General features: G+C 31.4%; 1 long non-coding RNA gene across 5 annotated transcripts; it reads right to left on the bottom strand.

The window, feature by feature from the left end:
• Nucleotides 1-33: 33 nt before the first annotated feature.
• Nucleotides 34-6046, bottom strand: LOC130506578 (uncharacterized). 5 transcript variants are annotated; one of them, XR_008942066.1, is made up of 9 exons: nt 5818-6046; nt 5497-5734; nt 5177-5415; nt 4787-5060; nt 4424-4509; nt 4249-4337; nt 2622-2688; nt 2309-2392; nt 34-1426 (listed from the first exon to the last, which is right to left on the bottom strand). It is a non-coding gene; the product is annotated as an uncharacterized LOC130506578 (long non-coding RNA). The 5 variants fall into 5 exon arrangements; XR_008942065.1 differs by having other exon boundaries at nt 4249-4509; nt 4787-4875; nt 4962-5060; nt 5818-6045; XR_008942063.1 differs by having other exon boundaries at nt 4249-4509.
• Nucleotides 6047-10980: the final 4934 nt, after the last annotated feature.

Genomic DNA, 10980 nt, shown 5'->3' with positions numbered 1-10980 from the left:
TATTTATTCAATATATTGGTGAAAAAAGAGGCACTAATTTTAAATATTCACATATTTTCTCAGATTGACAACTGCAAGATCATTTGCTCAGTTGAAGCTGTTGACACTGATTGGGCATGGTTCTACTTTGGGCATAAAGGTTGCAAACATCGTGCAATAAAACTTAAACAGAGTGTTCATTCAAGGTCGAACCTTGATGACAAGCAACTTTGGTTTTGTGAGCACTGCAAAATTAAGATCACTGAAGTGATACCTGTGTAAGCTCACATTTTCGAGTCTCTAATTATTTGTTCAATTTTTCACTTTTATTTTACACCACTTAATATTTAATGCGTGAAATTGAATAGGTTCAAGCTTCATTTGATTGTGAAGGATGACACAGAAACATGTAAGTTGATTTTGCTGAACACAGTTGCTCAGACCATTGTTGGACATGAAGCTGTTGATCTGTGGGATGGCTCATATGATGAGGTACTTTTGGTTTCTGCTCTTAAGTTTTACATTTAATATGCACAGACCCTAATGAACACTTTAACACAGATTGAAGATCCTGAGCTCCTACCAGAACCTATTAAAGCTTTAGAAGGAAAATCTTATTGTTTTGGCATTGCTGTTTCCTCTGACAATGTGAGGGATGGGGCAGACACATTTAAAGTTCTTGAGGTCTGGTCTGGAGATCACGTTCTGAAAGTTGAATCAGCTTCCGAGCCATCCTCAATGATTGGCACATCTTCTTCTGCCATGTCTTCTGAAGTTGTGAGTTTGTTATTTACATTATACATACAATGTAATATATATTTTATTTTGTATATTATAGAGCCGTGATTTTATAATTTTTGTGTATTAGGTGTTCATGCTGGAAGGAAACAACCAGAATGATTCAGAAGACTGCAAAACTCCTGCTGCAAAACGTAAGGAGCAAGATGATAATACCCCAGATGTAACTTCTACTTCGAAAAAGATTTGCAGCTCCATCAAAATCGAAAAGGAGAAGGAAGAGTAGCAATGCTGAAGAATGTTTTTCATTTGTTTTTGGTTTTATCTATTTTTATCTTGGTTTTTGCTTTGATTTTTTCATATTCTGGTACTTTGTTTTCCTATTTATGCTTCTAATAAATTTTGGTGTTTTCTATTTTTTATCTTGGTTTGTGCTTTTCATATTATAATATCACGTTAATCTATATAAATTCTGTGATTTACATATCCTACCAGTTTCTAACTATATACATAATAGGAAATCAATAAATTTAACCTGTCACTAATCTATTTTTAATCTCCCTGAAACAAACTATTTCGCCTTTCAGTCCTAGCAGTTTCTAACTATATACATAATATAGTGTGATTTTGACATACCTTAGGATCCTTAAAAATCTGATAATTGAAGATCAAGCTTAACTCGAAAATCCTTAACATGATTATCATCGACCTGTTTATTAAAAACATGAACATATTAGTACCTAAAATTACACTCAAGAACAAATCTTAAAACTAATAAAAAAAAACATTACAGTTCGGGATTTCAAAGCGAAATAAGTTTCACTAATCTATCTTAATATAGACTATTCAGAACATATTTGTACCTAAAATCACATCTTTTTAGAACAAATCTTAAAACAAAAAAAAAAATACGACCATAACTTCTCTAAAAAAAATAATACCACTTATGTCAATTCATGTTCCAGAATATTAACAAATATATTCCCTTCCATATCTATAGTATAAACAAATAACTATATTCCTTATTTTTAGGTTATTGAATATCCCATTTTGGATTTTCACACCAAAAACAATAACTCTTCTTCCGAATTCTCCCACTCTTTCTCTCGATTACAATCACCTTTTCACAAAAAAAAAAACAAAGTCAGACTATGAAGAGGAAGAAAACAGATTATCATCATGCAGTTCCAGCTAAGAACAATATCACTCCAGAAACCTTGAAGGATAAGAGAACATTCAAGCAATTTTGTTCAAACGTAGAAACAAAACAAGACATTCCATTGAGGTCAATCTATTACAGGCTGTATGAGGCTATTGAAGGAAGGAATGTCGCACCTAATACACATTCATTATATCAGCAAATCAGCATGTTATCACCTCAGACACCAAGAAATAAAAGGAGATGTGTACTTGGTAACATATTGACAAACCCAATATTGAGTCTTTGTACAAATATATATATGTGGTATGGCTCTAACATGGATCTCTGTATTTTCCTAACAGGAGTTGATATTTTGACTAACCAAACATCAGACTCGCCAAAACAGAGCAGCTGTTTGACGTATTTGACATGTAAGCTGAGTAATATTACCTTTTGCTTTGTATAGAGAATGTTGAGGCATGAGTTTCAGGCATTGAAAAGATAACACCTTTTCTCTTTTGTTCAGCTCAAGCCCTGCACCCACAGAACCCATTGTCAACTGCTCTCTCATTTGAGCAGAGAAAACAAAACAACAAACGTAAGTATTTCTGTTTTTCAATGCCAAATGATTTTAAATGTATTTAAAAACTAACACGAATTTTAAATACATGTGAATTTTTTTTAGCACGAGATAAACAACTCTCAAGGACAGCAAGTCAGAAGAAAGACTTGAGAACCCAATCATGTAAGTTTGAACTATTACCTGTTTTCTTTATTCTAGGAGCTTTACAGCTATCACTGATATGCCCTTCACCCCTTTAGCATCAATCCTGCAAAAAACAAAGGAGAACTCATCGATCAAGTTGCCTCTTAAGCGTGGAAGGAAAGGGACATCAAGTATTTTGAAAGACATTACAAACATTGACTTTTCTTTGGGTCCTGAAAATCAAGAAGTGCCATCTCCTACGTTGATTTCAGAACCAGACTTTGGAGGTGTGTTTTCATATTTAAAATAATTTACTTATCTTTTATCAGTACTTTAAGGCATTAGCTAAGCTACATTTGCATCTGTTTTGCAGCTTTTGCCGATGAAAATTGGATATTGAAAATTGGGGATGGAAAACTTTCAGAGCCTAATGATGGTGAAGCGGAGATCGATATTCCATCAGAATTTCTTATTACAGACTCCGAAGATCCTATAGAAGCAATCAGCACATCCATTTATGGGGATACTGCTTCTCTACATGAAAAGAAAGAGGCCAAGTTTTTCCAAGAGAGAGCTATCCTATGTCCGACTAATGAAGATGTCAATATGATTAACGAGTACATGCTGGATCGGCTGGATGGTAAATGAGTTATTTACAGTAACCTTTTTTGCTCTACATGCATACAAGATATGTACTAATAATTGAGTTTCGATTTCAGGTGATGAGAAGATTTACTACAGTGCTGATAGTATAGACCCGAGAGACAAGGGGTCGGTAAACAATGAAGCACTAGGACCTGATTTTCTTAACACAATTAAGGTTTCTGGTTTACCGAATCATAGGCTTAGATTGAAGGTTGGTTGTCCGGTCATGGTTCTGCGAAACTGTCAGCCTTCTGCTGGGTTAATGAACGGCACGAGACTACAGATCACTCAACTCATGAACCATATTGTTCAAGCTAGGATTATAACTGGAGAAAAAGTTGGAACTACAGTATATATTCCTAGATTGTTGATAACACCATCAGATACTCGACTGCCTTTTAAGATGCGCAGAAGGCAATTGCCTCTAGCAGTGGCTTTTGCTGTTACTATAAACAAAAGCCAAGGACAATCACTATCCCAGGTTGGTATTTTTCTACCAAGACCTGTGTTTTCACACGGACAACTCTACGTGGCTGTTTCTAGGGTAACTTCAAAAAGAGGATTGAAAATTCTAGCTGTGGACAAAAATGGTAAACCTCAAAAGAAAACTACCAATGTTGTCTTCAAAGAAATTTTTGATAACCTTGAATAGTATGAATGACTAGGTAATATTTTTCTCCTAAGTTGTCATATATTTATTTTTTGATTTAAATATGCGTAATTAAGTCTTTTTGTTTACTTTTTATCAAATGCAGGTTTGAAAGCTTTACAAACAAGACATGCTTATTTACTGTTTCCCGAGTCAGAATCACAACTAAGCACACTTTCTTCTAATTTGCAGTTTTTCAGAACAAAAAACAAACAGTTTCTATTGTTTTTCGATTCTTAAAATTTGCTTTTGTTTTTCAGAACAATAAACACTCAATCAACAAAACCATCATAAAAGACCACACTTCATTCAATCTTCTACGCATATCAGTTTCAGTTCGATGCCTAATTTCTACAATTTTTATTCAAGCTATTACTAAAATGGACTTACTTGATTACATATTGAGAAGGGTTGTGTCTGTCTCCCATGTCTTCACTAAAGTAAAAAAGTTTTATCCTCTAAAGACCCCACTGCAGAACCTACACAGCAATTGTAAACATTAATATATTTACAAATTATATTTTAGTTACAAAGAGTAACTCATTTTTAAGACAACCAAACATACAAACAGTTAGGAACTTATCTTCAAACACACTCTTTCAATTGCTTCAGCTCTTCTTCGCATACATAGAAGTCTTTTGAAACTTGCATCTGATAAAACAAGACATGCTTATTTACTGTTTCCCGAGTCAGAATCACAACTAAGCATACTTTCTTCTAATTTGCAGTTTTTTCAGAACAATAAACATAACAGTTTCTATTGTTTTTTGATTCTTTAAATTTTCTTTTGTTTTTCAGAACAATAAACACTCAATCAACAAAACCATCATAAAAGACCACACTTCATTCAATCTTCTACGCATATCAGTTTCAGTTTGATGCCTAATTTCTACAATTTTTATTCAAGCTATTACTAAAATGGACTTACTTGATGACATATTGAGAAGGGTTGTGTCTGTCTCTCATGTCTTCACTGAAGTAAAAAAGCTTTATCCTCTAAAGAGCCCACTGCAGAACCTACACAGCAATTGTAAACATTAATATATTTACAAATTATATTTTAGTTACAAATAGTAACTCATTTTTAAGACAACCAAACATACAAACAGTTAGGGACTTATCTTCAAACACACTCTTTCAATTGCTTCAGCTCTTCTTCAATTTCATAGATGTCTTTTGAAACTTGCATCTGATAAACTTCCCTGAAAGCTCCCAAAAATGCAAACATTGTTTGACTATGTGAATGACAAAGGTTCAAACTTTTTGGAAAAAAAAAAAATTACAGAGATTTCAAGTTTCCCATTGCGTCGGTACTTACAATTGAGAATGGTGAAGTATAGGAACCCATGTGATTTCGTGTGAGGGAATCAAATCACTTCCAATGATGATATAGCCTTGACGTTCAAATCAGAGGGAAAGCAGTGGCCAACCACATTGCTGATGATACCTCGGCTTGCAAGTTGAGAAGGCAAGCTAATTGTAGCTCTGCTTAGACCAATTATCCCGTCTGTTTTTACCAGCGTGTTCAACAGTAGACCTTGCTGATCATATCCACACCTTAAAGTAGCAATCACAAAACTTATGAAACGATATTAAGTAAGAAAGTCAGACATAGTTAAAAGTAAGAGAAATGGTTACCTGAAAACAATATATACAAGTCGGCAACTGATCCGTTCTGGAGATTGATATCAAACTCATCGTTGATGAGAACACCAAGGGAAGAGCTAAGATCAGCATACTTGATTTCGTAGTCACATTGCTTCTCACAGTTCTTCTCACAATGTTCTGCCATTTGATGCTTTTGAACTTCTATATCATCTTGCTCTGCAGATCTCACTAACATATCTTTTCTTGGTCTATATAGCTGATTTTCTCCCTAAATACCCACCAAAAACAAGAACTTTCATCAGTACTTTCGCATAGCAAAATCTCAAAAAAAAAACAGGATCTTTACTTTACCTTAGCGCAACTCCTACAAGGAGCTCACTATGGACCCAAGTCAATTCACTTCACCTATCAATGTCAAGATAAAAGTAGTGGTATCTGAGTGATTGGGAACCAAATGAGGTAATTTGCTCGGGGTTCTCTCTGCTTCTCGACATGCATAATCGACGGAATATCTGAGTATGGTCTTGAACCCTGCCTTGATCTGCAGATCGAGGCTTACATCTGCATTTAAAGAAGAAAATTGACTTCAAGAACTTGAAATAACTTACCGATTCACAAAAAAAAAAACAAATTTGAAATTGAAAAGTTCAATTAGGGTTAAAGATATTACCTTCTGTAAACTATTAACATCGAACTCTAACAGAATTCCTCTAATTTTTTTGAGCAGATCTAACTTTGATATTCTCAAACATGATTTGGAATTGAAGATCGAAGAAGAGAAAGAGTTTTTTTCGCCGACAATCGTATGAAACACAACAACGAGTTTGTTCTTTGTGTCGGTAAAGACAGTATTTTTGTTACAGTTCCCGGAAAAAAACGGTTACACAAGTGGACTTTACAATATGGGCCTTCAATATATCTATCCTATTAAAAGTATTACAAACCAAGCCCATCTCTATGTTAATATTAATTAAATTATGAATAAACAATTTTAAATATATTAAATACCTGTTTTTATATGTAAATTTTTTCATATAAAAATGAAATCATATACGTGTATTTTATATAAACATGTATACGTAATTTACAATTTTTAATATGGCGTTATTAGTCATAGTTATTTATGTATTTGTATTTTATATCTGGAAAAAAAAAATTCAGTGTATACAACTTTCTAATTACATATATATGTTGGGTTTGTTTTTCTTTTAATCTTCTTCATGAAATACATGGTTGAAAATAAAAAAGATTTTTGTAATAAGCAGATAATAGAATACAATTAAAGATTTAAATAATCCATCTAATCTATTAAAAATAACAAAAAACCGACATTTTTTGGAAAAAGTTTCTTTACTCGATAATTCATTACATTTTGGACTTCCATACACTACCACAGACAAACTATATGATTAACAAAAATACACACTTTTAGTATCACCATAATTATAAAATATTTAATACAACAATAATATAACTTAAATTATAATAATATAAATCATAACATTTTAAACCGAAAACATACACCCGCGCGGGCGCGCGGGTCAAGATCTAGTTTATATTTATACGCCTGTCTGAAACTTGACGGCTGAGTTTTTACGAGAGAGACACACTTCTTCTTCTTTATATTTATCTTTTTTTTTTGTACTCTTTAACAGTGGTAAACATAAATGATACTCCCTCTGTTTCATTTTACTTGTCGTTCTAGACATCGACACACATATTAATAAAACATTTAAGTTTGTATATTTACTAGAAAAAAACATCATTACCAATACACCTAACCAGATTTCGACCAATAGAAAAATAGTTTAGAATAAAAAGTCAATAAATTTTGCATTGAAATCATAAAACGACACTTATTTTGAAACAAAAAATTTGTTCTAAAACGACATCTAATTCGAAACAGAGGGAGTAGTATCTACAAAATGGTAAATATGAAAAATTTCCAATTTAAAATGAAGATGTTCTTAATTTTAGTTTTATTTTTAAAATGTAAGCTAAACATAATAATTCGAAATAAAAATCATTAAGAGTTTGTTATTTTAGTTTTTAAGTTAGTTACAATTAAATTATTAATATGTAATTATTATGTTGTTAAAAAAAAGTAGAGAGCTTTTTAAATATGACTCAAAACTTAAAGTTAAACACAAAATTAACCTATGATTTTTTGGAACTTTCATTTGCCTATTCACCCCCAAAAGTTTGGATATATTCACGAAAATAACACTACTTTTTTTTTAAAATGAGTTTTTTACTCTCTCATCCTCATCTTCTTCAAGTATTTACAACATTTACATTGGTATCAATACACCAACCACCATGAACAACCAATTTGAAGCTCTTAATGCATCTAAAATCGATTTACACTTCTTCTATCTCATTTCTTATGAACTAAAAACAACATAAATTTCATTTTCTCTTTTTGTTCATCCAAAAAACTCAAGATTTTGATTCTAAATTTTTTATGGTTCATAGAACCATTCAAGCTTATGATTTTTGGTAGGTCAGTTTTGTCATGCTGATTTCAAAAATTGATGGATTTGATTTTTCTAAAGATTTTCATGGATTGTAGCAGTATAAAGTAGCGTTAGAGCCAATGTATTACTTTGTTTAACAAGAACCTCTACGTGTTTTGGTTCAGCCTGCAAAAGTGTTTCATAGGAAAATAATGTTTAGGTTTTATTATTGTTGTGAGACTGTACAATCACGTATCATTTGACAAAGAGAGATTAGTCTTTTCATCTCAACTTTGAGAATACAAAGGTTAACTATAATATTTTGAAAGTCATTATTAATGAGTAAAATGTAAAGAATCATTGTTCTAATAACACCATATTTTGATAGAATTAAAAAATCAAAAAAATACTCAACTTTTTGAATAACATAAGATCTATATAAGATTATAAAATCACTATACCAATAACATAAGACTTTTAAATATTTTAAGAATCATATAACAATAACAACATAGTTTAGAAATTCTTTAAATCCTTACAAATCAATCCCCCACTAACCTCCCCCCTAAGTTCGGGTTTACTAAAAGGACTAGGAAATACCTAGAGATTGTTAATACTAATAGAATTAGGAGTTATCTGATTTTATATAAGGAGTTGCAAACATGTTGCAACACTTAAGAGTTTTTTAGATTGTTGTGATCGATAGCTTAAAGTTTTGGGAGGATTTTCCTTAAGATTAATAAGAGAGCAAATCTTATTATTGTGGTGTGTTATTACAATCGAGAAACTCAAAACTATATTTGGTATCAGAACGGTTGACGAGAAATCTGCAAAGAGACTAAATACCCTTCGAGAGAAGAACAATACCCATCGAAATATGATTGGGAGGTATGTGTGACAGCGATTAAGTCAGAATATCTTGAAAGTCAGCTGTGAGACACGAAATGAATGTGATCCTTAGTTTGAGGGGGAGAATGTGAGATAACAAACTAAGTCTCACATTGGAGAATTATACAGGGAGTGTAATATATAAAAGATGTACAACTCTAATTAGTACGAGGCGTTTTGGGAAGGAACCCAAAAGTAAATCCATGCGGGCTTGACTCTAAGGCCAAAGTGGACAAATAGTACTAATCATATAATATAGAGTTGGACATGGGCTCAAATAATCCCAACAATTTGGTATCATAGCATCGAAGGAGGGGAAGGTAATGAGAGAGATCATGAGCATGTCGTTAATGATACAACAAGGGAGCAGGATTCTGATCACGAGAATTCTCAAGACGAAGACAGTGAAGTAGAAGACACAGGTTCAAGGAGGCCACACAGATAAACAAAGAAGTCAAGTTATTTAGATGACTACATCCTTCTCGCAGTAGTCGAAGGGGAGCGCTTATTGCTAAGCGTAAACAATGAGCCGTGGAGTTATCATGAAGCAATAGAAGAAACAGTGTGGAGAGATGCATGTGAAGATGAGATCAAATCAATAGTAAAGAACAAGACTTGGGAGTTAGTTGAGTTACCGGCTGGAGCTAAAGCAATAAGGTTAAAATCTATCTTATTAAAACAGAAACATTATAACTTCTTTTAGGTGGATTTTTAAATTGGACATCACATTATTATTCTTAGTCTAACATTTCATTTAAATATTTCCCTAAAAAATTCAATATCAACCATCTATCATTTAATTCCACTATAAGATCTATGTCTTACATTATATACATATATTTAACAAAATATCTATTCTTTCGTTTAAGTATACTAACATTATCATATTTATATTATATCATTAGTACAAATATAACAATCCATCTCTTTTATTATAGTCAAATGATTACAATAAATGTCTCCAATATAAATATTACACGAGTCTGAATTCTTAAAAATAAAAATATAAATAGACAGAAATAAAAATAAATATTACAGATGTTATTAAAAATACAAATATTATAAGAGTAGGTTGACAAAAAAATATTAATATTACACGAATCCTTAGCCTGTCATTATATAATTTTGACTATCTTGATCCAGTTATCTCCTAAACCAATCGATTCAATTAACCAAATAACTTAAGAACATGTTTCCTCCCATCATTAAACTATAATTATCTTAAACACAAAACCTCTTTGAATTAAAAAAACAATTATTTGGCATCAAATATTGATGAATCTTTAAATTTTAAATAGCTTGATACAAAACTTTTGAAACTCAATACTAAAGATATCAGAATATATTTTTTTTATGCTAAAATAATCAAGATTTGCTTTGAATATACACTAAATAGAATATACTAATCGTATACTATTATTTCAATAACAGAAACATCAATTTATACTTTAAAAAATCGGTTGCAGGAAAACCTCTTCACCAAGTTGAGTCTACTAGGCCTAAAATCTCGGTTACAATCAAATATTCACAATCAAATTGCCAGATTTGATAAATCATGAATATGGAAAATCCCATTTTCCAAGTTTATTCTACTATACCTAAAATTTCGGTGTCATGATATTTTGTATTTATTATATGTAATTTAATAGATTAGATAATATTCATTTCCTCCCACTAAAATGTGTATATAAGTATTTGCATTCGCATTCATCATTCATTGGACAATCACAAAACATTTAGAAAAAAATTCTTAAAAAGCACAATGTCAAAATCAAATCGTATTGGTTAATATTATATTAGTATTTTTTTCATCGCACAGTTATATCTCTTATACACCAACGAAAAACTATTAATACAAAAAACAGTTTTAACATTGTTCTTAAACAACATGTTTTGGACAAACTCGAAATTATATAAAACCACATTATGTAAAAAGGACAAACTCTAGATTGTATTCTATTATAGAATATATTTTATGTATTAAAACAAAAATAAAACTCGCGCGATCGTGCGGATCATGATCTAGTGGATCTTTAAGGTGAAACAAAATTCTGATGGGAACATAAAAGAATTCAAAGCCAGATTACTAATATAAGTTCTTTCTAATCATATAATAAGTTCGCAAATAATAGTATAGATATAGATAAAAAAATTTACATCTTTTTTAACT

The sequence above is a fragment of the Raphanus sativus genome, unplaced genomic scaffold, assembly GCF_000801105.2.
Source record: "Raphanus sativus cultivar WK10039 unplaced genomic scaffold, ASM80110v3 Scaffold3426, whole genome shotgun sequence".
Taxonomy (NCBI): Eukaryota; Viridiplantae; Streptophyta; class Magnoliopsida; order Brassicales; family Brassicaceae; genus Raphanus; species Raphanus sativus.
Note: the sequence above shows the minus strand (reverse complement) of the source record. Positions and strands in the feature narration are given on the sequence as shown.